The following is a 21,618-nucleotide window of genomic DNA, read 5'->3' on the forward strand; positions in this document are numbered from 1 at the left end:
GCAGGACACATAGGACACACTTTTTGCCATGCAGTAAATTTGCCCTGAGGTGATTGAGCGAACTGAGGTTTATATCTTCCAGTTAGTAATTTCTGTTTTTTAGTGTTTTTTTGTTAAATGTAATTTAATGAGGAGGCATCATATTGAGAATAAATGTTTTTTTTATCCATAATTGATGCACATGGGTCTACTGTTTTACATTTTGGCTGCTGTTTGGTGCTTGATTTCTAAGAGCAACCCAGGTAAATGCTTAAGGCCCACTCTACTTAACGAAAGCTCTTAGGATGCTGCTCATCATTGCCACAAGGACTTAGTGCTCCCCATGTTGATGATTTTTTGTGATGGCTTGTGACTACATTGGCTAAATAGATTAGAATTGAAATTTCCAAGAACAGTTTGTATCCAAACAGTGGAAGACTTTCAGGAAGGTGGAAGGACCTTATGTTAACTTAAACACTTAAAAAAAAATTATATTCAACTATCAGCGCTATACAGCAAGGACTGATTTGTGGTGATGCTACCTGAATGGGGATGGGTTACTCGTTGAATATTTTTCTTAGTATTGTCATACATATTTCTTTACATTTTTCTAATTTATTTACGTATTTTTTGTGTAAAGGTTCTTTGCGACAATGACCATTGCTAAAAGCAGTATGCAAATGAAACTGAACTAAATTGGATTGAATAGATGCACAAGGGCCTGCATTACAACCAGACCTAGATTGGGCCACAACAAGGGGGAAAAAATTAAGTGATCAATAAATCAAAAGGACATGAAACCATTACTGTGTTTATTTACAAAATGAACTTGCATTTTCCCAAAGGTTATCATGGGTTTTGGAAGCTGACAAGTGTAAAACAATACGGAAGATTACGACCTTTATTATAAATTCATAACAGCTGAAGCTGGTCTGTTGAGTAACATATTAAATCCACTAGCTAATGTCGATTATATAAAAATTGGGGACATTTTATTCCTTAAAGGTAATTGAAATCATACCACGCTTTTTTTACACATTAAGTTTACTGAAAGTAAAAACAGTTGAAAGTCAGAGGACGTTTCTTTTTTTGCTGAGTATATGTTACCTCATTGACTTTACTAGTTATTTTATATGGTTCAATATACGTGGCATTGAGCTTCTTACAGCCTGGTACATTGTTCAGCAAGATATGTATTTGGTGATGTCTGTGATCATATTGGGCCACCAATACTGTTTTTTCTTAAATAATTTTCTTATAATTTTTTCTTATTAGTTTTTTGCTGGTGAACAGGAACGAAAGTGGTGCCAGACAGGCATGAAGAAGGAGTTAAAGGCCTCTGTGTCTATCTAAACTCCTGATCTATGTCCCTCCCATCGCAGGCGATACGGTCTCTCAACCAGATCAATACACAGGACTAATCATTTCTGTGTTTTTGCACACCGCACAGAAATGGACACTCATGGACATTGCACATACAGTTGTGTTGAAAATAACAGCATTGTGTTGAAAAAAATTAAGTAAAGCTCCATATCCATATAATAACCTTTTAATTTAAATCACACAAATGCATTGGACACCCTGCACGTTCTATTCTGAATCACAACATGAAAAAAAATGTGCTAAATGGACTATTAGTTTACAGAAAGTGAGGAAAAACAAATATAAGTCTGTTCAAAAAAATAGTGTCATCATTCATCTTTACAAAGTGAGGAATTTACCGTTTAAACAAAAATGCTTAAAGTTTAATCTTTCTTGTGCATCTCTAATATTTAGTTGTATAACCTGCTTTCTGAGAACTGCTTCACATCTGTGACAATTGTACTACATGTCACAATTCTCCGCATTTCTTAGTTTTGCCTCAGAAACAGCATTTTTATTTTAACTTTTCTATTGAATTAGGGTCTGGGGATCGGGCTGGACACTCCATAACGTTAATCTTGTTGGTCTGGAACAAAGATGCTGCTCGCTTACTGGTGTGTCTGGGGTCCTTGTCTTGTTGAAACACCCATTTCAAGGGCATTTCCTCTTCGGCATAAGGCAACGTGACTTCTTTAAGTATTCTGATGGACTCAAATTGATCCATGATCCCTGAAATGTGATAAATAGGCCCAGCACCATAGTACGAGAAGCTTCCCCATATCATGATGCTTGTGCCTCCATGCTTCACTGTCTTCACGGTGTACTGTGGCTTAAATTCAGTGTTTGGGGGCCTGACAAACTGTCTGCGTCCTCTAGACCGAAAAAGGACAATCTTGCTTTCATCAGTCCACAAAATATTGCGCCATTTCTCTTTAGGCCAGTCAATGTGTTCTTTGGCGAACTGTAACACATGTCTTTTTTTTTAACAATGGGACTTCTTGCTGATAGCTTGGCTTCACATAGCCGTCTTCTAATAGTAACAGTACTCACAGGTAACTTTAGGTGTTCTTTGATCATGCTGGAACTGATCATTGGCTGAGTCTTTGACAATTTTGTTATTCTTTGATCCATTCGAATGGTAGTTTTCCATTTTCTTCCACATCTTTCTGGTTTTGATCTCCATTTTAAAGCATTTGATATCATTTTAGCAGAGCAGTGTATCATTTTCTGCACTTCTTTGTATGTTTTTTCATCTCTAATCAAGTTTTAAATAAAAATACGCTGTTGCTCTAAAAAGGGTCAGAAACGACCTGTTTTACTCGGATTTTCAGAGGGAAATGCACAGAACAACCTTTTCTGCATTAATCCTTAAATAGGGGGAACTTGTTTGACACCTGTTTTTCACAAAATAATTTACCTCTCCAATTGAAATCCACATCGCTATTATTTTGAACACGCCCCATTTCAATTAATGATTTAATTACACAGAATTAGATGCATCCAATCATTTAAAAAATTTTAAGGACACAGGCAGGTGTCTAATTCAATTCAATTCAATTCAATTTTATTTGTATAGCGCTTTTAGCAATTTTCATTGCCGCAAAGCAGCTTTACACAGTCAAAAGAATTATTTAAGTTTGTATGAAATGTGAATTTGTATGAATCAAAATGGTCAGTTTGTCCCTGGTAAGCAAGCCGAGGGCAACAGTGGCAAGGAAAAACTCCCTGAGATGGTAATAGGAAGAAACCTTGAGAGGAACCAGACTCAACAGGGAACCCATCCTCATTTGGGTGAAACAGAAAGCAGTAAATGATCTGCATTTATACAGTGTGTAGGGTGGGAGGCAGTTCAGCTATAATAGCTGATAATTGATGTTAATATGGAGTCCAGGTAGTTATTGAAGACCCAGGTAGACTTGTAAGAAGTTCCAGTCATGAACTATCAAACTGTCAAGTCCTCAGAAAAACAGTTGCCAACACCAGTCAAGGCCAGAACCATTTTCTAGGTAGAGAGAATCATTCCCAGACACCAGACGCATCCCAGAGAGACACACGGGGCATCCATGTGACGAGATCTTCAGCCAGAAGCGGGGCACCAGGATGGGTCAGACAGGTCCGGAGGGCAGAGGGAGTCTGGATCACTGGCAGCTCAGGAACGACATGTGTAGCTCGACAGAGAGAGAGAGAAAGAGTGAAAGGGGGGACAGGAGGAGAGAGGAAAAAGAAAGAGGGGGGGAAAGAGAAGAAGAGGAGAGATGGCAGTTAGGTATGGTCACAGTCACACAATGTATAATGTGAATGTATATTAACTGTAGAGTGCAAGCAGAGACTCCGGCAGGACTAACTATGACAGCATAACTAAAAGGGAGAGCCAGAAGGAAACACAAACATGAGGGCTTCCTGACATGTAAAGCAAACAATCACCTCACCATCAGCAAACCTGAGTGATCAATGAGAGTGAGGAAGACAGCATCCAAACATACCAGTTCACCATAATACTCTACGTCCATGAGTCCCCCAGATCTGCTCCTTTACCTATGGCAAATCTATTTATAAAAATGCTTGGCTAAATAAATAGGTTTTTAGCCTGGACTTAAACACTGAGACTGTGTCTGAGTCCCGAACACTATTTGGAAGACTATTCCATAACTTTAGGGCTTTGTAAGAAAAAGCTCCGCCCCCAGCTGTATTTTTCATAATACGCGGTACTGACAAGCAGCCTGCATCCTTTGATCAAAGTAGGCGTGGCGGATCGTAAGACACTAGCAGTTCACTCCGGTACTGCGGCGCGAGACCATTTAATGCTTTATATGTCAAGAGTAGTATTTTAAAATCAATGCAAAATTTCACAGGGAGCCAATGCAGTGAAGATAAGATAGGGGTGATGTGCTCGTATCTTCTGGTTCTAGTGAGGACTCTCGCTGCTGCATTCTGGACTAGCTGAAGCTTATTTATGCATCTAGCTGAACAACCAGACAGTAAGGCATTACAATAGTCCAACCTAGAGGTGATTAAAGCATGAACTAGTTTTTCTGCGTCGTTTAGCGACAATAAATTTCTTATCCTGGCAATATTTCTGAGGTGAAAGAATGCTATCCTGGTAATATTATCTACATGTGCTTCAAATGAAAGGCTGGAATCAATGATCACACCAAGGTCTTTCACTGTTGCATTTGATGGAACAGAAAGGCCATCTAAAGTTACGGTGTGATCTAGAATCTTACTCCTAGCATTTCACTGCATATCCTACTGTGTATAACTGTGTACAGTAGTTACCCAATTGGAATGGTTATTACCGTCGCGCTCACCGCCGTGTAAAACCATCAGTGGCCAAAATAAATCAGTTGCATTTCAAAGTCATTCGTAAAATGGCCGCCAGGTGGCGCAAAGTGACATTTTCGCTCGTTGCAGTAAATACAATAGTGGCTGTTATATAGCGTACAGTATCTCTGTATCTGTTTACTGTTATTTAAGTTCTGGATTATTTCAGGTATTTAAACACATTGTTGGGTTGCTCATGTTGGCTCATATAAGATGTAGTTTACAAATGAATACCTGGTTGTTGTTTTTTTTTGACCCAACAACCAGTTTATTCATTATTCTTCCGTTTCTCCAAATATCAGCCTGCAAAATGTTCGAAATATTACTGTTATTGTGTCACAGGTGTGGTTTTAAGAGTTGTTTAGGCAGGAATGCGTGTGTATACAGCTCAAAACCTCCATCAGTTATTAAAGATAGCATAACACCGGACCAACTCATGTCGGAAAGAATTCATGAACGTTTTCTAAACGTGGGCTATTGTTTTTTACTTATAATATTTGTTGATTTAATTTAAATGAGGTTTGGGCTCAGGGCTTCGATTCGGCATCGTGATTCTCCTCTTTAATTTACTCCATAGTTTTAATCCGCGCTCAGCCGCATGCATGGAGTTTTCCAGAGCAACCGGCAGAAATAGACTAATGATTATGATCGCGTCAGGAAACAGCAAGCAGACTGACTCTGACCATTTAAAAAAACGTTTGCGTTCATTTTCTGACGCGCTCAAGTTCACCAAAAACAATACAGAACAGCGCAACACTTTTTTTCGTTATTGTGAGTGCGCTTAAATAAAAGTTTAGTCTTATAAAGGCTTTGTAGTCTTATATAGTTTTATTATATAGTTTTTGCACAATAATCAGAATCCTCATCTGTTACATTTTTGAGGACAAAGTTTTTTCAGCCTGTCACGGCGTGAGCCCAAATCAATATCGCTCCTCGGTCACTAGTTAGGCGGCCTCTCCTTCAGATATGCGAAGCAGCGGGGCCGCGGATTTAGGCACGGCTGGTGAACTATCCTTGCTAATGATCCCAGGTTTGCATCCCGCGCTATAAAATACTCGGGGTTTGTTGGGTTACAGTGAATTTTACTACGCGCTGTGTATGCAACAACGCGGAAGTGCGGCATGCAAGCGGGGCAAATGGAACGCGCCTCAGGGACTTTAAATCAGCGAGAGGTGGGAGGGGCCGGTCCGGCCATCCGCGGAGAGCAGAGTCAGAGCGAGCTTTCCTCACTCCTTTAACACTTTCCTTCCCATTTTTTCCCGTAAGACCTCGCCTCGAGTCCGTGCTTCATGGTGCCGCCCGTGCACTTAGGGTCGAACCCGTTACACGGCCCAAATGTAGTCAACAATATAAAAATAAATAAATAAATAAATAAAGGTTTTATGCTTGTTTTAATGTTATTTTGCAGTAAATTGAAACAGTAATAGCTAAAATTGTAAAAAGTTGAAATATTAACAAGGGCAATCAGAGCCTCCTATTCCTATTAATCCTGGGTTTTTGGTCTTTTAGTGTCACTGTGTGCGCTTTACAATGCCAGACAACATTCAAATGCAAATTATTCACCCTCCCCAGGTGTGAATCAGCTGTTCTTACCTTTACATTTAGAGAAATTGAAATACACCTCTACCCACTTTAAAAACCTCTTAAATCTGAGGCTCTTCTGAAGACTTTCAGTGAAAGGCCTCTTTTTAAATTTGTGTAATTTAATCTTCTGGATTCTAGATTCTCTAAAGTTGACATTGTTACCGTTTTTAATCCCTGGAATGGAAGAAATAGAAATTTGAAAATTATTTTTCCTTATGATAGCATAAATTGCATTGTTTTTAATCAGTTTATACAGTACACAATAATATTTTTTGGCCATTTACTTTCTAGAACAGTGACAGCTGGAACACCTAAACCAGATGCAGGATTATTTTTTATAATCTAAATAAAAATGCTTTTTTTAAATGTGGGCTTTTGGTATTTACTTGCAATATTTCTTAATTTAATTTAAATGGGGTTTGGTCTCCGGAATGTTGAGCATCAAATTCTTCAAATTTTCAAATTCAAATTCAAATTTTATTTGTCACATACACAGTCATACACAGTACGATATGCAGTGAAATGCTTAGACAACTGCTCGTGACCTAAGAATAAAAGAATAGGAATAGGAATAGGAAATAAATATGAAAATTAAAATAAAGGGTAAGTTTAACTAGGGAAGAATAAAATAAAAATATACAAATAAAAGTTAAAAATAAAATAACTGTACACAAAAATACACAATATAGAAAATATATGGAGAATATATGAAAAAAATGTAAAACAATAAGAGCAGCCAAATAAATGGTAATAAAAAAATTGTTATGTCCAGGGTTGTGCAGCTCCACATATTAAAAGTGACTTATGCAGTGCAAATATGCTTAAAGTGATTTGTGCTGAAGTGATTTGATGTGATTTGATGACCACGAAGTGTAGTTGTGCAGTGGCCAATAGTGTAAACAAATGTCCAGAATGTCCAGTGTGTGTGTAAAAACCAAATCCAAATTCAAAATTAAAATTTTATTCATACACAGTACGAAATGTAGTGAAATGCTTATACGACTGCCAGTGACCTTAAAAGAGAATTAAAGCTTATAATAAGAAATAAATATGAATAAAAGAAATACAATATATATAAAATATACTGTACAAATTGAAATATACTGTACTGTACAAGAACATTTAAGAAATTGAGAAATTTTGATATTTTGTAAAAAAGATGGTGTGCAAATATGCATAGAACAAAGTGTCAATGTGCAATGATCCAGGATGTAAACGTAAACATGTAGTGTAGATGTAAAGGTAGATGTGCGTGGAATTGTCCATAGTGTCCATGGATGTAAAAAGATTGATTGATTAATTGTGAAAAGATTGTGTTAGTTCTGCATAGTGGTGTGGTTGAGAGACCTTATCGCCTGCGGGAAGAAGCTCCTCCTCAGTCTCTTTGTGTTGGCCCTCAGGGAGCGAAATCGCTTTCCTGACCTCAACAGAGTGAACAGTCCATTGTTGGGGTGGCTGAGGTCCTTCACGACCTTCCTGGCCTTGGTCAAGCACCGCTTGCTGTAGATCGAGTGCAGGTCAGGGAGCTCGGTGCGGATGATGCGCTCAGCTGATCGCACCACCCTCTGTAGAGCTCGTCTGTCCTGCATGGTGCTGTTCCCGAACCAGGTCGTGATGTTTCCCGTCAGGATGCTCTCTATGGTGCAGGAGTAGAAATTCCTGAGCACCTTGGAGGGCAGTCTAAAGTCTCTCAAGCGTCTGAGGTGGTAAAGACGCTGCCGGGCCTTTTTTACCACGGTGTTGATGTGACAGGACCATGCCAGGTCCTGCGTGATGTGAACACCGAGGTATCTGAAGCTGTCCACTTTCTCCACTGGGCTCCTGTTGATGACGGGGGTCTGGTAGTTCCTCAGGAGCGCTGCCTCCGCGTGCTCTCTGCCACTCCGCGCACCAACACTTATCGTCAGCTGTATGCCCGCATGCCAGTGTTGCACAGCCCCCGGAACTGCACATGGACATCCATTCTTTGCATTCTCCCGCCTTCAACCCTTACTTCCCCATATTACCTAAATACATTACCCTTTTTCCTGTAAGACCTCGCCTCATGTCCGTGCTTTATGGTGCTGCCCGTGCAACATGGGTCAAACCCGTTACAGATCATAACAGTCTACTGCATTTCATTCTTATAATAACGCAAAAACACAAGCGGAGCTAAATGACCGACATCAGCTGACGCAGTAGAACGTCCTGACAATGTTATAATTTTATAGTCATTTATTTCAGTTAATAAATCTACTACAAATTTAAAAAAACACAAGATATAAGACAACACAAAACCCTACACACGTCTTTTCTAATTACACGTGATAAACTCTAAAGGCTTATTGTGTTAACATTTATTTTGTTTAAATTTGATCCTAATAGATTTAATTTAATTTGAATTCTACATTTGTAAGAAGAAAGTAAAGTTAAATCAAGATAAAAAAACATGCCCAGCGAGCCTGACGTGGATTGAGTCTCTTGGCTATTTTAAGGTGTTCCAGATTCCTGTGGTCAGTTAGTATCATGAAGGGATGAGTGGATCCTTTAAGCCAGCAGAGATGTGTAGCAACAAGTTACATTTACTCTGGTACATTTACTTAAGTAACTTTTTGAAAAAAATTACTTCGGAGTAATTTTACTTGAGTAAATTTGCGAAGAAGAAACGTTACTCTTACTCAGCTACATTCGGCTACACTCGACTCGTTACTTTTTTACCATTTGTTCTACACATTAGATCTTATTTATTTTTGCCAGAGAAATTTAGCTGGTGGATCTACCAGATGATTGTTAGATGGACCAGATGACCACATACAAACTGGCTGCATAGCGGAAAAAAACCCTTCAGCCGTGGTAGACATTGAATGAAAGCAAACAATGGCGGATGCATCTGTCTCCAATGCTACAACAGAAGAGGATGAACACCCCTGGCCTTAAAGTATACAAAGCATATTTTACTTACAAACAGTGCAAGAGAACAGCTTCATACTGTCATCTTTGTCTGCCAAAACAAACAGACATTTTAGCATATAAAAACTCGACTTCTAACTGAGAGAACATGTCGCGGTTAGTTTACCTGTTTAATGTTGAAATGCTACCATAAATAATTAGCAAATATAAGTTTCTTACATTTGTTCTACTGAACAAAGTTTATGGTAAAGTGAGACCTCTGGTACAGTACATATGCTCTAATATTTTCTATCTTGCCCATTTGGAGGGCAACTGAATATACAGTATATCTTACACTAAAAAATAGTTTACAGCGTTCAAACATATATACTGTATGTTACCTACAGTAGGTATTTGTTTAAAAAGCTTTATGCAAAAATAAAGCTTGTGAAGTTGTGAAAAAAGTGAGATTGGGAAATTTGTTTATTGTTCCTTAATTTGCAATTTTGTTAAGGTGTTTATTTTAATTTATTTTTGTTACGTGGTGTGGTATGGAGAGTCACACCACAAGATGTTACAGTATCCCCAGGACCAACTGGCCCAGGTACGAGGAGTTCCGAGTGTAGCCCAATTGGGTAGCCCATGGGTACCCGCTTAGCCCCAGGGGCCCCAAAGTGGAAATTTGTTCCAATGTGAAATCCAATATGTCTAAGAGGTCCCAAGGGCCCTTGAGTACCAAAACTGTACCAGGGGCCCCAAACTGGAATTTAGTTTTTATGTAATATCTAGTATAACTCCCTTGACCAAAAAAGCTTTATAATGGCAATATAATATGTTTACTGTGGTCTGTGGCAGATGCTGAAGTGAGCTCAGTTGGTTATGGCCCCGGCTTTGGGGAGGTGCTATGGGTGTAGGATTCAGGATGCCATGGCATCCGTGAGCCTCCTGGATAAATCCATTCTTTGGAAAAAGCCGAGATTTTACGCTGAAGGGTTCCGCAATGAGTAGTCAGTCCAACTAGCATTGCTGTAACATTGCCGGGGCCCCAACGCTCGAAATTTATCACGGTGTGAAATTCAGTATGTCAGAGTCGAATAAGTAGATTCACGATGTAGTGCAAGGGCCCCTTTACTTGTAAAGTTTAATACTGTAATTTGCAATTACCAGATGTTTTAGAGGTGACTTCAAATAGACTTGACTGATGAAATATCATCCTCTTCACCTTAATGGTTCCATGAAATTTTTTAGTTTTTGATGAGTGACCTTCCAGGACACTTGCTGTTTCTGCGTTTACGAAGGTCTCCTGGATCTGAGAGGGGGAGAAAAAATCCAAAGAAGAGCTCAACATATTAGTTCTAGTTGCTAATATACTTCTAACTGGAGTAAACTAGGGTGTTCTTACACCAGTAGGGACGTAAACTGCGATCCTTTGATTCTGTGGCGAAAGATGAAAGAATTGTTTAAGCATTTTACTGTTTACACATTGATTCAAAGTACCTGGATTTGTGACATTTACTGTACATTGTTTATCACCAACAATGGCAAAGATACAAATTCTAAACAATATACATGTTTCAGTTTTAATTATTATTACTTTTTTTATACTGTACACACATCTCACTCACATACCTTGGGAGTTTTTAGAGTCCCCGGATTCACTGAAACAATTGCTGCATGCAGTTGGAGATGTGGGGCTGGTCTAGTCTTCTTACCCTGTCAAAATACGGCCCAGTTTTGTGTTTATTGTTAGGGTTAAATCAAACCGACAAATATGGACTGTACCTCTAAATTTACCAGCTCTTACCAAAATTAAAAATGACCCCCTTCAACTGAAACTCACCTTTCTTTGCAGGACTGGATTGTCAACCATTTTTTTCTCGTCCTCGAAATTTATCACGGTGTAGAGAATCTACATTGGAACTATTTGGCTCTCTTGCTTCTCCTCTTTCAAATCATTTTCTAAATAAGCTGGTGTGGGTTTCCCATCATCTTCACTGGAGCTCACTATCAGATAAAAAAAAAGTTAAAATGCATTTTGCTAATTTTGGATGAAAAGATTTAGTAACATTTTGTATAGCACTTATAAATATGTAAAAATATGTCAGGAGCGAAGATCGTGGACTGTGGGGATGGATCCAGATGCAGGCCGTGAGCCCCTTTAGAGCTCCTGTTATGCCGCAGTTGTGAAAGCAAAGGCGTAGGAGTCGAGCAGCGAAATCCATAGCGTTGCAGTAGTGCTGAGGCATGAGACTGACCCGTAGTTGTGAAAGCGGAAGCATTTGATCCGAGCTGTGTAGTCCGTCCATGATGTAATAGTGCAGAGATGTTAAACTGAGCCATGGTCGTGAAAGCGGAAGCGTTAAATCTGAGAAATCTATAATGGGAAATGAGAAAACAAAGCGAGCAGTGTACACTCACCCCTGAAAAGACAAGGGTTTCTGGGGGGCAATGGGAAGTCAGGGTCTGCCCACTTTCGAGATGCCCCGCCAGCCTACTCCTGAGATCCAGCTAAAAGCTTTTATATATATGCTATTGTTTTTAAAAGTGATTGTGCTCTTTTTTTTTTAGATGTTTCTCTGTCAATGGCTAATTTTACTTTCATCACTGGAACCACACAATTTAAGACATGTTTTTTATTCACATCAGTAAGAACAGTAAGATCTTTCGGAAAGACAAAATAGAACCTGGGTCCTACCTGGCAAGTTTGGTGGCCCACTTTGAACACTCACCCCTGAAAGGACAAGGGTTTCTGGGGGAAAATGGGGAGTCAGGGTCTGCCCACTCCTGAGATGCCCCGCCAGCCTAGTCCTGAGATCCAGTTAAAAGCTTTTAAATGCAGCAACTTTAATATCTGCTATTGTTTTTAAAAGTTTAAAAGCTCCTTTTTACATGTCTCTCTGGCGATGGATAATTTTGCTCCCAAACATACATCAGCTAATGTGCATGGTATGGGAGTAATTTTTATTTGATTTAATTTAATTTTACTTACTTTTGGGGGGTAAAAGGTACCTCATCGGGAAATAATCGGGATGTGCGTGCAAAGCTAAGACACGGGCCTCTTGGTGTGCTCTTGCATAGGAAACCAGAGCTTTACATTGGGGCACCTTCATTGTGAGCTGAAGAGGGCCCCTAATGGGGAACAGATGTTGCAGAGTTGTATAGCGAACTGTATATATAGTGGAAGAAACGAATAAGAGAGTTAGTTACTCCGACTAGCTCGGCCGTTATTGCATGATAAATAAAGGTCGTAATTGTTAACTACTTATTCACTGGCTTTTATAGTTAAGGGACTCAAGTTTAAAAGTGGGGTGTTTGAATTATCATATACTGAGCTGTTGGTCTCAATGAACTGCTAAAACTTGAAGTCATATTTAAGGCCTTTGCGATTGTGCAAGAAAGACCAACAAAGGATAATTTTAACTTTATAACTTTAAAAGACCCTTTTACCATTTAACCAGGATATTTATAAATATCTGTTATGAATGTATGCAAGACCCAATATGGTCAAAGCCAACTTGCCCAGACCCATATTGGAAGACCCAATATGTATTTCCTCAGATACTGGGTCAGACCCAACATCTCAGTATAAAACTCAACATCTCAGTATGAAAAACCCAACATGTCCATATTGAGATACTGGATCAGACCTAACATCTCAGTATAAAATCCAACATTTCAAATTCAAATTCAAATTCAAATTTTATTTGTCACATACACAGTACGATATGCAGTGAAATGCTTATACGACTGCTAGTGACCTTAAAGGAAAAGAATAGTAAAAGCTTATACATAAGAAATAATAGGAATGAAGGAAATACTTTAAAAAATAAAATTGACTAGTAAAATATGCTGTACAAAGTAAAATAATAAATAAAAGAAATACTTTAAAAATAAAATTAACTAGTAAAATATGCTGTACAAAGTAAAATATACTGTAATAAGAGAAATACGTTGGAAAATAAGATTATCTCATCTCAGTATGAAAAACCCAACATGTCCGTTAATGGCCCTTTAACCATTTAAGCAGGATAATTATAAATATTTCTTATGAATGTATGCAAGACCCAATATGGTCAAAGCCAACTTGCCCCGACCCATATTGCAAGACCCAATATGTATTTCCTCAGATACTGGGTCAGACCCAACAACTCAGTATAAAAACTCAACATCTGGGGCCAGGGGGTAGCTCAGTGATTAAGGCTCAGTGATTAAGGCATTGGACTACGGTTCGGAAGATCCCAAGTTCAAACCCCACAACCACCAAGTTGCCACCGTTGGGCCCTTGAGCAAGTCAAAGGTCAGACCCAACATCTCAGTATAAAACCCAACATGTCTGTATTGAGATACTGGGTCAGACCCAACAGCTCAGTATAAAACTCATAATGACAATACAAGAGCACATCCATGATCTGTGTCTGACGCCGAATCGAGCATCCTTGGTTTGGGGCCTCTACAAGCCACACCGGCTTCAGTCTAAGAATCAGGATTCTAGATGGCATATTTTTTGTATGAAATGTTGTCTGTATATTTGGAGTAACAAAATAATTTCTCCCTGAGATTATTAAAGCATTTCTGATTCTAAATCTTTAGCAAGTCTAGCAAGTGTGTTTTTAGTATCATTCTAGTATCACTATCACTCATTTAAATTGAAAGCTTTTTATATGTGTTAATACCTTTTGTACCCTTCTGTCATTGTATTCATCATTTTTATTGTTAACAAACAAACCACATTCATTCCCCACACTTTTGAAAAGCTTGCTACGCCCCTGCTCATTTGTAAGTCACTGCTGGTGTAAAATAAAAATCTCTGTTTTATCCCGTTTGTCTTATGTTTCCTTCCTTCACAGAATCCTGTTGACCAGGTCTTGAAATTTTAATTTACTTGAGTTGGATCAACTTAACTTACAACAAAAAAAATTGTTGTACCAACCCTATTCATTTATGTTAACAGTATTAAATTATGTTGGACGCAGCTGTAGTAAATAAGTTAAATAAACCTAATAAAATTAATTTGACTGAACCTAAGAACATTAAGTTGGGCCAACAAAATTGCTTAATGCTAAAAGAAAGCCATTAAATCAGGTGTAAATTCTTTCCATAATTTAATTATGTTTATTCAACGAGTTATTTTTTTGAGCTTTTTAAAAAGGACAGTGTTAGAAATCGTCACTGGTTATGGGTCATTTGGACAATGAATGGCAATGGTGTACAGGACAAAGTAAAAATCCTGCAACAATGCACAACACAAAAGCTGGCAGATGCTGAATCTGTTCCTACTGATGATTCAAGATTCAAAATTCAAAGAAATGTATTAATCCCAGAGGGAAATTGCTCTTGGTTATACAGTTGCTCAGCTTAATTTATTGGAAAGCAAGGAAAGTTAGATTAGGAAAAAAATATATATTGTAGCGTTTTTACATCGGAAAGAATGCTGGAGAGACGAGTGAGCTTATTTGCTGCCCAATGCAATGGCTGGGAGTACTTTATTAGGCACACAGCAGGTATGGCATGAGCAGCACCTTCACTCAGGAACCTACATCCAATTCAGCTTCAGCCTGAACCAGAGCACATTTCACACGTCACACCCCCACACACACAAACAGGGCCGAAGCCACTAACCAAAACACCTTTCCCCAACATGGTGAACACACCGACATCCCCGCAAGGCATGCTGGTCGTCAGCCGCCGCCCCGCCCACGCCACACTGCCCCCACCCGAGCTGTGACCGTCCCTGGTCACCATGACGAACTTTGTTTTGGAGGCGTGGAGGCGGTCGGCGCTGGCGGTGGGAACGCCGGCGTCCTTTGGCAGGTGAGGGATCAACGCGAATATTATCCTGAGGCGGTCCGGCCTCCACAGAGTTCGATGTTTCCTCGGCGTGCGGCTGGTAAGGCGCAAGACGGTCCTGGTGAAGCACACTCGTGCCCGCCCCGCCAACCGCACCCGGTAGAAAACATCGGAGAGCCGAGCAATTACCGTGCCGGGGCCCACCCAGTGAGACACATGCCCGGCCGAAAGCCCCCTCTTCCTTCCGGAGGAACACACCCATACCTGCTCTCCAGCAGCAAAATCTCGCCCCCGGCTGGGAGTGTCCACGCCCATACGCTCCATAGGTGCCCCCACCCGAAAGTCTTGCAGCGGTGCCCGCGAGCGCTGGGTGGGGCCCGTCTGCTTGGCGATGGGCGGATCACGGTTCAGCTGTGACACCGGCGAAGCCACTGCGGGTGACGCAGTAACTCGGCTGCACGCTGGCTCAGACGGCTGATCACCTGAGGCTGAGAGCCTGGAGGACTGCACAGGGAGAACGTTCAGCGTCGAGGGTTCTACGTCGCGACGGCGCTCCACGAGCGCCCACAGTAAGACGCCATCCAGCACACAGTCGACGCAAAGCCCAGCGCGGCTTCCCAAGCGTCCTCCCGGCGCTAGTTTAGCGGCTGCTGGTGTACGCTGTCCCGTGCCTCGGCCTCGCCGCGAAACGTTGGAGAGTTGCTCGTTGCCTAGCCCGACGGGTAGCCCTGTCCCCGGCTAGGTTCACGAACCGAGCGCCACTGAGCTGCGGGGCTACCGCCGATATGGGCTCAGCGCGCTCGGCCTCGCGCAGCGGCAGGTCGCTTTGCCGGCTAACGCCGCACGGAGCTGTATCTTGCTCCGCCGCTTGCACAGCGCCAGCCTCCGCCCTGAGATCCAGCGCCGAGATTTTCTTCTTGCCGCTCTGCGTTGGTTGACATGGTGTGCTTGCGCTAGCTCCGTCAAGAAAGCGATTCTTCTGCGCGAGTAGTCGCTCCGCTACTCGGCGGCCCGCTTGGATTTTCAGAAGGTCCTCCGTTGTGCGCTCGAACCCGTTACTCTCCATCCCACTTCTGACACCAATGTAGCGTTTTTACGCCGGAAAGAATGCTGGAGAGACGAGTGAGCTTATTTGCTGCCCAATGCAAAGGCTGGGAGTACTTTATTAGGCACACAGCAGGTATGGCATGAGCAGCACCTTCACTCAGGAACCTACATCCAATTCAGCTTCAGCCTGAACCAGAGCACATTTCACATTTCACACGTCACACCCCCACACACACAAGCAGGGCCGAAGCCACTAACCAAAACACCTTTCCCCAATATGGTGAACACACCGACATCCCCGCAAGGCATGCTGGTTGTCAGCCGCTGCCCCGCCCACGCCACAATATATTAGACAGGAAAATAAAATTAAAGAAATAAAAATGTAAAAAATAAAGAAAAAAAAACAATAAATAGAAGTAAAATAAAATAGAATTAGCTCTGGCATATAATTTAGATACATATTGCACTAGAACTGTAGTGTAAGTAAAAAGAAGTATTGCACAGGTATATTTATATTTAAGTAATTATAATCGGATATTGCACTAACATTGCACATAGAGCGTGAACAGAAGTGTCAAAGTGTAAAATGTTATTAACCAGTACAACATTAATGTTATTAATGTTATATGATGACACACATGTTTCATAAACACAGACATTGGACAGTGAATTGAAGGAGGAAAATAAGACATGGCCATCATCAGAGAGTACAGCCACAAGCCCCAGATACAAGAGACTCCAATAATAAACACACAGAAGAGAAAAGTTCTCATAAAACAGAACAGTCACTTTATCATGTAGAAGAGTCATCTTCACACACCCAACCGACAGTGAGGTGGAAGACACTTCTTGCAGTAAAAGACTGGCTTCATCTGATGCAGAAATTAATACTTTTCCTAAGCAACACACCACTGACAGTGACGTTGAGCCAAAGAAAAAGAAATCTGAAATTGAAGCAAAAGAAGAAAAAGAAACCAATGGGACTGAGAAATGGAGGAAGATGCCTTACAAATTTATGATTACATTGGACATAAATAAATGGAAAGAAATTGAACCAGAGAAAGGTTCGACTAAACTTAAACAGCCACTTAAACAGCTTCAGAGGGAAAAATCCTTGCTGCAAACTTAAGCTTTCAAATATCAACATGTTAAGCTTGATAATAGCAGAAAAAAACATTCACATTATTTATTTATCTATGGAGTCTGCACATTACCTTCATGCACGGCAAAATACACTTTTCAGATGACAGAGAAACCCAGCATTAAGAGGAAAATCTAAATTACAGTCATCCAAAGAGGAAAGATTGAACACAAAATAAGACAAAAAAAATTTAGACCAGCAACAAACTTATGACGTGGGAAAATTGCACTGTCAGTGCAAAATGGAGTTAGCCAAGAGTACTATCGACGGTTAAAACACACTCCTGCAGCTGAGCTCTAAGCTGGAAACATCACTAGGAGCTTGAAACAAGACTAAGTCATCAGTTATCAAGTGAAAAAGGAATCTCGTCTTCACAATGACATCCTCATCCTGTGCCTGACACAGAACATTCTGAGAGAATGTGACAACAGATTTTATCGTATGCCTGGGTACATACAGCACTTTCAAGTTGACCCCTTTGGAGTTCATTTGTATACAGAAACTGGAATCAGCATCTTGGTTCAACATCTGCGTCGAAAGGGTCCAGTGAGTTTATCTAGATGCAAGAGGAAATGTTGTCACAAAAATACCTGTGTCCTTTACTATTCTCTGACTCTACCAGGAATGGGTCATAACTTACCACCACTTCCAAGTGAAATGCTAACAAATGAACAGTCTATTCCATCCATCACAAACTGGATCATGAAGTTCTTACTCCAGGTTTCACAAATACACAAGGCAACAAATCCATAAAATAGAAACAGACTACAGCTGGGCATTAATGCAAAGTGTCCTCATTGGACTCAACAAAGAACGTGTTGTTAGTTACCTGGAAAGAGCCTTTGACATCTTCAGGAGAAAAAACTAACTTGGAAAGAAATGAGAAATGAGGAAGGTGGATAGAAGCTTCACAGTTCTCCACCTTTGTTCAGCTCATATATTAAAAGCAATTGTACTGGTCAATGGAAGGAAAACAAATGACAAATGACTGAAGCAGTTCATCATTCTCCACACATCACTTACTCACCTGGACACTAGGAAAGGGAATTATGTTAAAATGCTCTTTATCTACTACAGCTCTGCATTCAATACCATAATTCCCTCCACACTCACCACCAAGCTGGAGCACCTGGGACTCAGCTCATCAATGTGTCAGTGGATCTCCAATTTTCTGACTGGCAGACCACAGGCAGTAAGGATGGGCGGTCATGTCTCAGCCTCCCTCACTCTCAGCACTGGAGCCCCCCAGGGTTGTGTTCTGTGCCCCCTGTTGTACTCTTTGTACACCCACGACTGTGTGGCCACTACCAACTCCACCGCCATTATCAAGTTTGCTGACGACACTGTCGTGGTGGGCCTGATCACCAACAATGATGAGTCGGCCTACCTAGAGGAGATTGTAAATCTGGAGAACTGGTGCCAGAGGAACAATCTCCTCCTGAACGTCAGCAAGACAAAGGAGCTGATAGTGGACTTTAGTACAAAGCAGGAGAGGAACTACCAGACCCCCATCATCAACAGGAGCCCAGTGGAGAGAGTGGACAGCTTCCCATACCTCGGTGTTCACATCACGCAGGACCTGTCATGGTCGTGTCACATCAACACCATGGTGAAAAAGGCCCGGCAGCGTCTCTACCACCTCAGACGCTTGAGAGACTTTAGACTGCCCTCTTAGGTGCTCAGGAAATTCTACTCCTGTACCATAGAGAGCATTCTGACTGGAAACAGCACCATGCAGGACAGACGAGCTCTACAGAGGGTGGTGCGATCAGCCGAGCGCATCATCCGCACTGAGCTCCCTGACCTGCACTTGATCTACAGCAAGCGGTGCTGGACCAAGGCCAGGAAGATCGTGAAGGTCCTCAGCCATCCCAACAATGGACTGTTCTCTTTGTTGCGGTCTTGGAAGCGATTCCGGTCCCTAAAGGGCAACACAGAGAGACTGAGGAGGAGCTTCTTCCCGCAGGCGATAAGGTCTCTCAATCACACCACACAGGAGTAATATCTTTTAAACATTGACATTAACTAAACAATCATGGACACATTCATGCAATACATATTTACATATCTAAATCTATTGCACAAGTCACTTTTATAAGTCACTTTATACAATACATGTTTATATCTGCCATTGCACATGACACTTTGCCACTTTAAAACATTTTAATGCCACTCTAAAACATTTTAGAAATTTTTATATATATTCCCCCCCATATTCCTATATTTTGTAATATTTTTATCATGCCCTTATTTGTACAGTTTGTTTATTTTACTAGTTACATTTATTTTCTTTTATATTTCATTTCTTTTTATTAATATTTATTCCTTATATATAGTTTTTATTTGCTTTTTAAGGTCACCGGCGGTCGTACAAGCATTTCACTGCATATCGTACTGTGTATGACTGTGTATGTGACAAATAAAAATTTAATTTGATTTTCGCATTTGCAAGGCTGCAGAACACCGCATCACTTGGAGCAGCAATTAACATTTTCAGACCACTGTGCACAGTTTTGTTAGCAACCCACCTTACAAAGAATCTTGAAGCTCTTTAAGGATCATTGGAAAATCAGCCCAAGAAAATTGTGAAGATTTGGAGAAAATCAGGGTGTGTGTGCTCTATCTGAAACAGATAATCTAAAATCATTTTTTGTGTGTCATGAACACACAATTCTGAGCAGATCTCCATTCTCCATTTTTTTTTTTCAAAAAGGCAGTTGATGAAATCAAGGAAGCTCAGACATTTGCACTAGATCACTATAGGTTTATAGAGGCTGACCCATGCTTTTGCTCTGCAATTGTGAATTCTGTCGTTTCACACTATATGGGAATCATCCCCTTGTGGAGCGGCATGAAATTTGCGGAGATATGCAATTGATGTAGAGGAGACTGTTGAAGAACCATTAATGACAAGGGACACAACCTGCCATGTTGAAAACTGGTTTGGCATTGTCAAACAACAGATAATATTAAAAGAAAGACGATTAAGACCTGGAAATTTTGTTTAAAAGTTGTATCGTTCTATTCTAGGACGGTACAATAAACATATCCTCCAGTAGAATCTGACTGAAGAGTTAATATTAAAGCCCCTTCAGCCAAGACACATCAGTCAGTCTCAGGAGGGATGGTCAAAAAGAGATGTCACAAAACCTCAACATTCAAAATCAAGGTATTTCATAGCTCCATATCATGTTCCTTCTCCATAAGAGCAAAAGGCTGAAAAGTAAGTTATAATTGTTGTCATTGTAGGTAAAGCCTGGTCAGAAGGACTCAACGGCCAAAAGTATTGTCACAGTAGGAGATAGATGGAGTCACACTATTTAACTGCAACAAATAATTGATTTTACATGGTTAGGTATCTGTAGGTGGACTTACTTTGGAGATCTAAACCTACTGAAGTGATTGTCGCAGTTCTGAAATCAGGCGACCAGAAAATGAAATTTAACCTGAGACATAGTGAATTTATGACTTTGAGGCCACATGTGTGGCTAACCGGAGAGGTGAATTCCTGTGAAATACTCAAGAACTTTTTTCCATCCACTTTTAGATAGTTCTGCTCCATAATTACATTTTACATGTTTAAAAAAAGACAACACTGCTAAAAAAAGGATTCTGAAAGATACAACATTAAGTATTTTAAAAAATCTCAGTTTTCAAGCTCAATTAGGTTTGATTTTTATATTTCCCCAACTAAGGACATTGAATGTTACATCAGGAATGCTCAACACTAAGGATAAAGGTGGAAGAATAAACCAACTTAACCACCACAGCTTGAGTTGAATTTTGCATGGCTCAAGGGAACAGATGGCCCGACAAGGTTTCCCCTAAGTAAGTATTTAGGTGCATAACACATACTTTCTGCTTTACTAAATTCCTGTTTTGTTATTGGTTGCCAAAATTATGATTATCAGATTTCATCTGTAAACTTTGATGCCTATGATGGAATAATTGGAGCTCTAAATATTCAAAATATAAACTGGAAGTTTGTGGTGAGTGAAAACGTTGGATCATTTTAATCAAAGATTATCTATTTGAAGTGTTTTACAATTAACGCATATACTGTACATTATTTAGACCTAAATCATGGCCTCCAACATTAAAATTAGTGTTTGTCATTATACACCATGTGTCGAGTTATCTGAGAATTTGCACATCAGCCTCTGATTCAAACTCGAAAAAAGCCATAGTCAACTACAGGGCACATGGAATCAACTCTGGAATCACTTTTAATTCTTGTGTCTGACAGATTTGCAAGTTACACAATAATCATTCAAAGTGGATTCAACTAAGTGAGAGAAGAGCGAGGTCGATAACCTTAAATGAAAGCCAGAAAAGGGGTACCTCACTATCCCTGATAAATAACAGTTACATAACTACTTCTAAAAAACAGCAGTTAAATAAAATGTAAATAAACACAACAGAATTATTTAACTAAGCTTCCAACACAACTAACTAACACATGCTATTCTATTAACCCTTTAAACGACATGTAATACACAACATATTACATTTTTTGTGAATACATTTAA

This window comes from Clarias gariepinus, chromosome 21 (assembly GCF_024256425.1).
Source record: "Clarias gariepinus isolate MV-2021 ecotype Netherlands chromosome 21, CGAR_prim_01v2, whole genome shotgun sequence".
NCBI lineage: Eukaryota > Metazoa > Chordata > Actinopteri > Siluriformes > Clariidae > Clarias > Clarias gariepinus.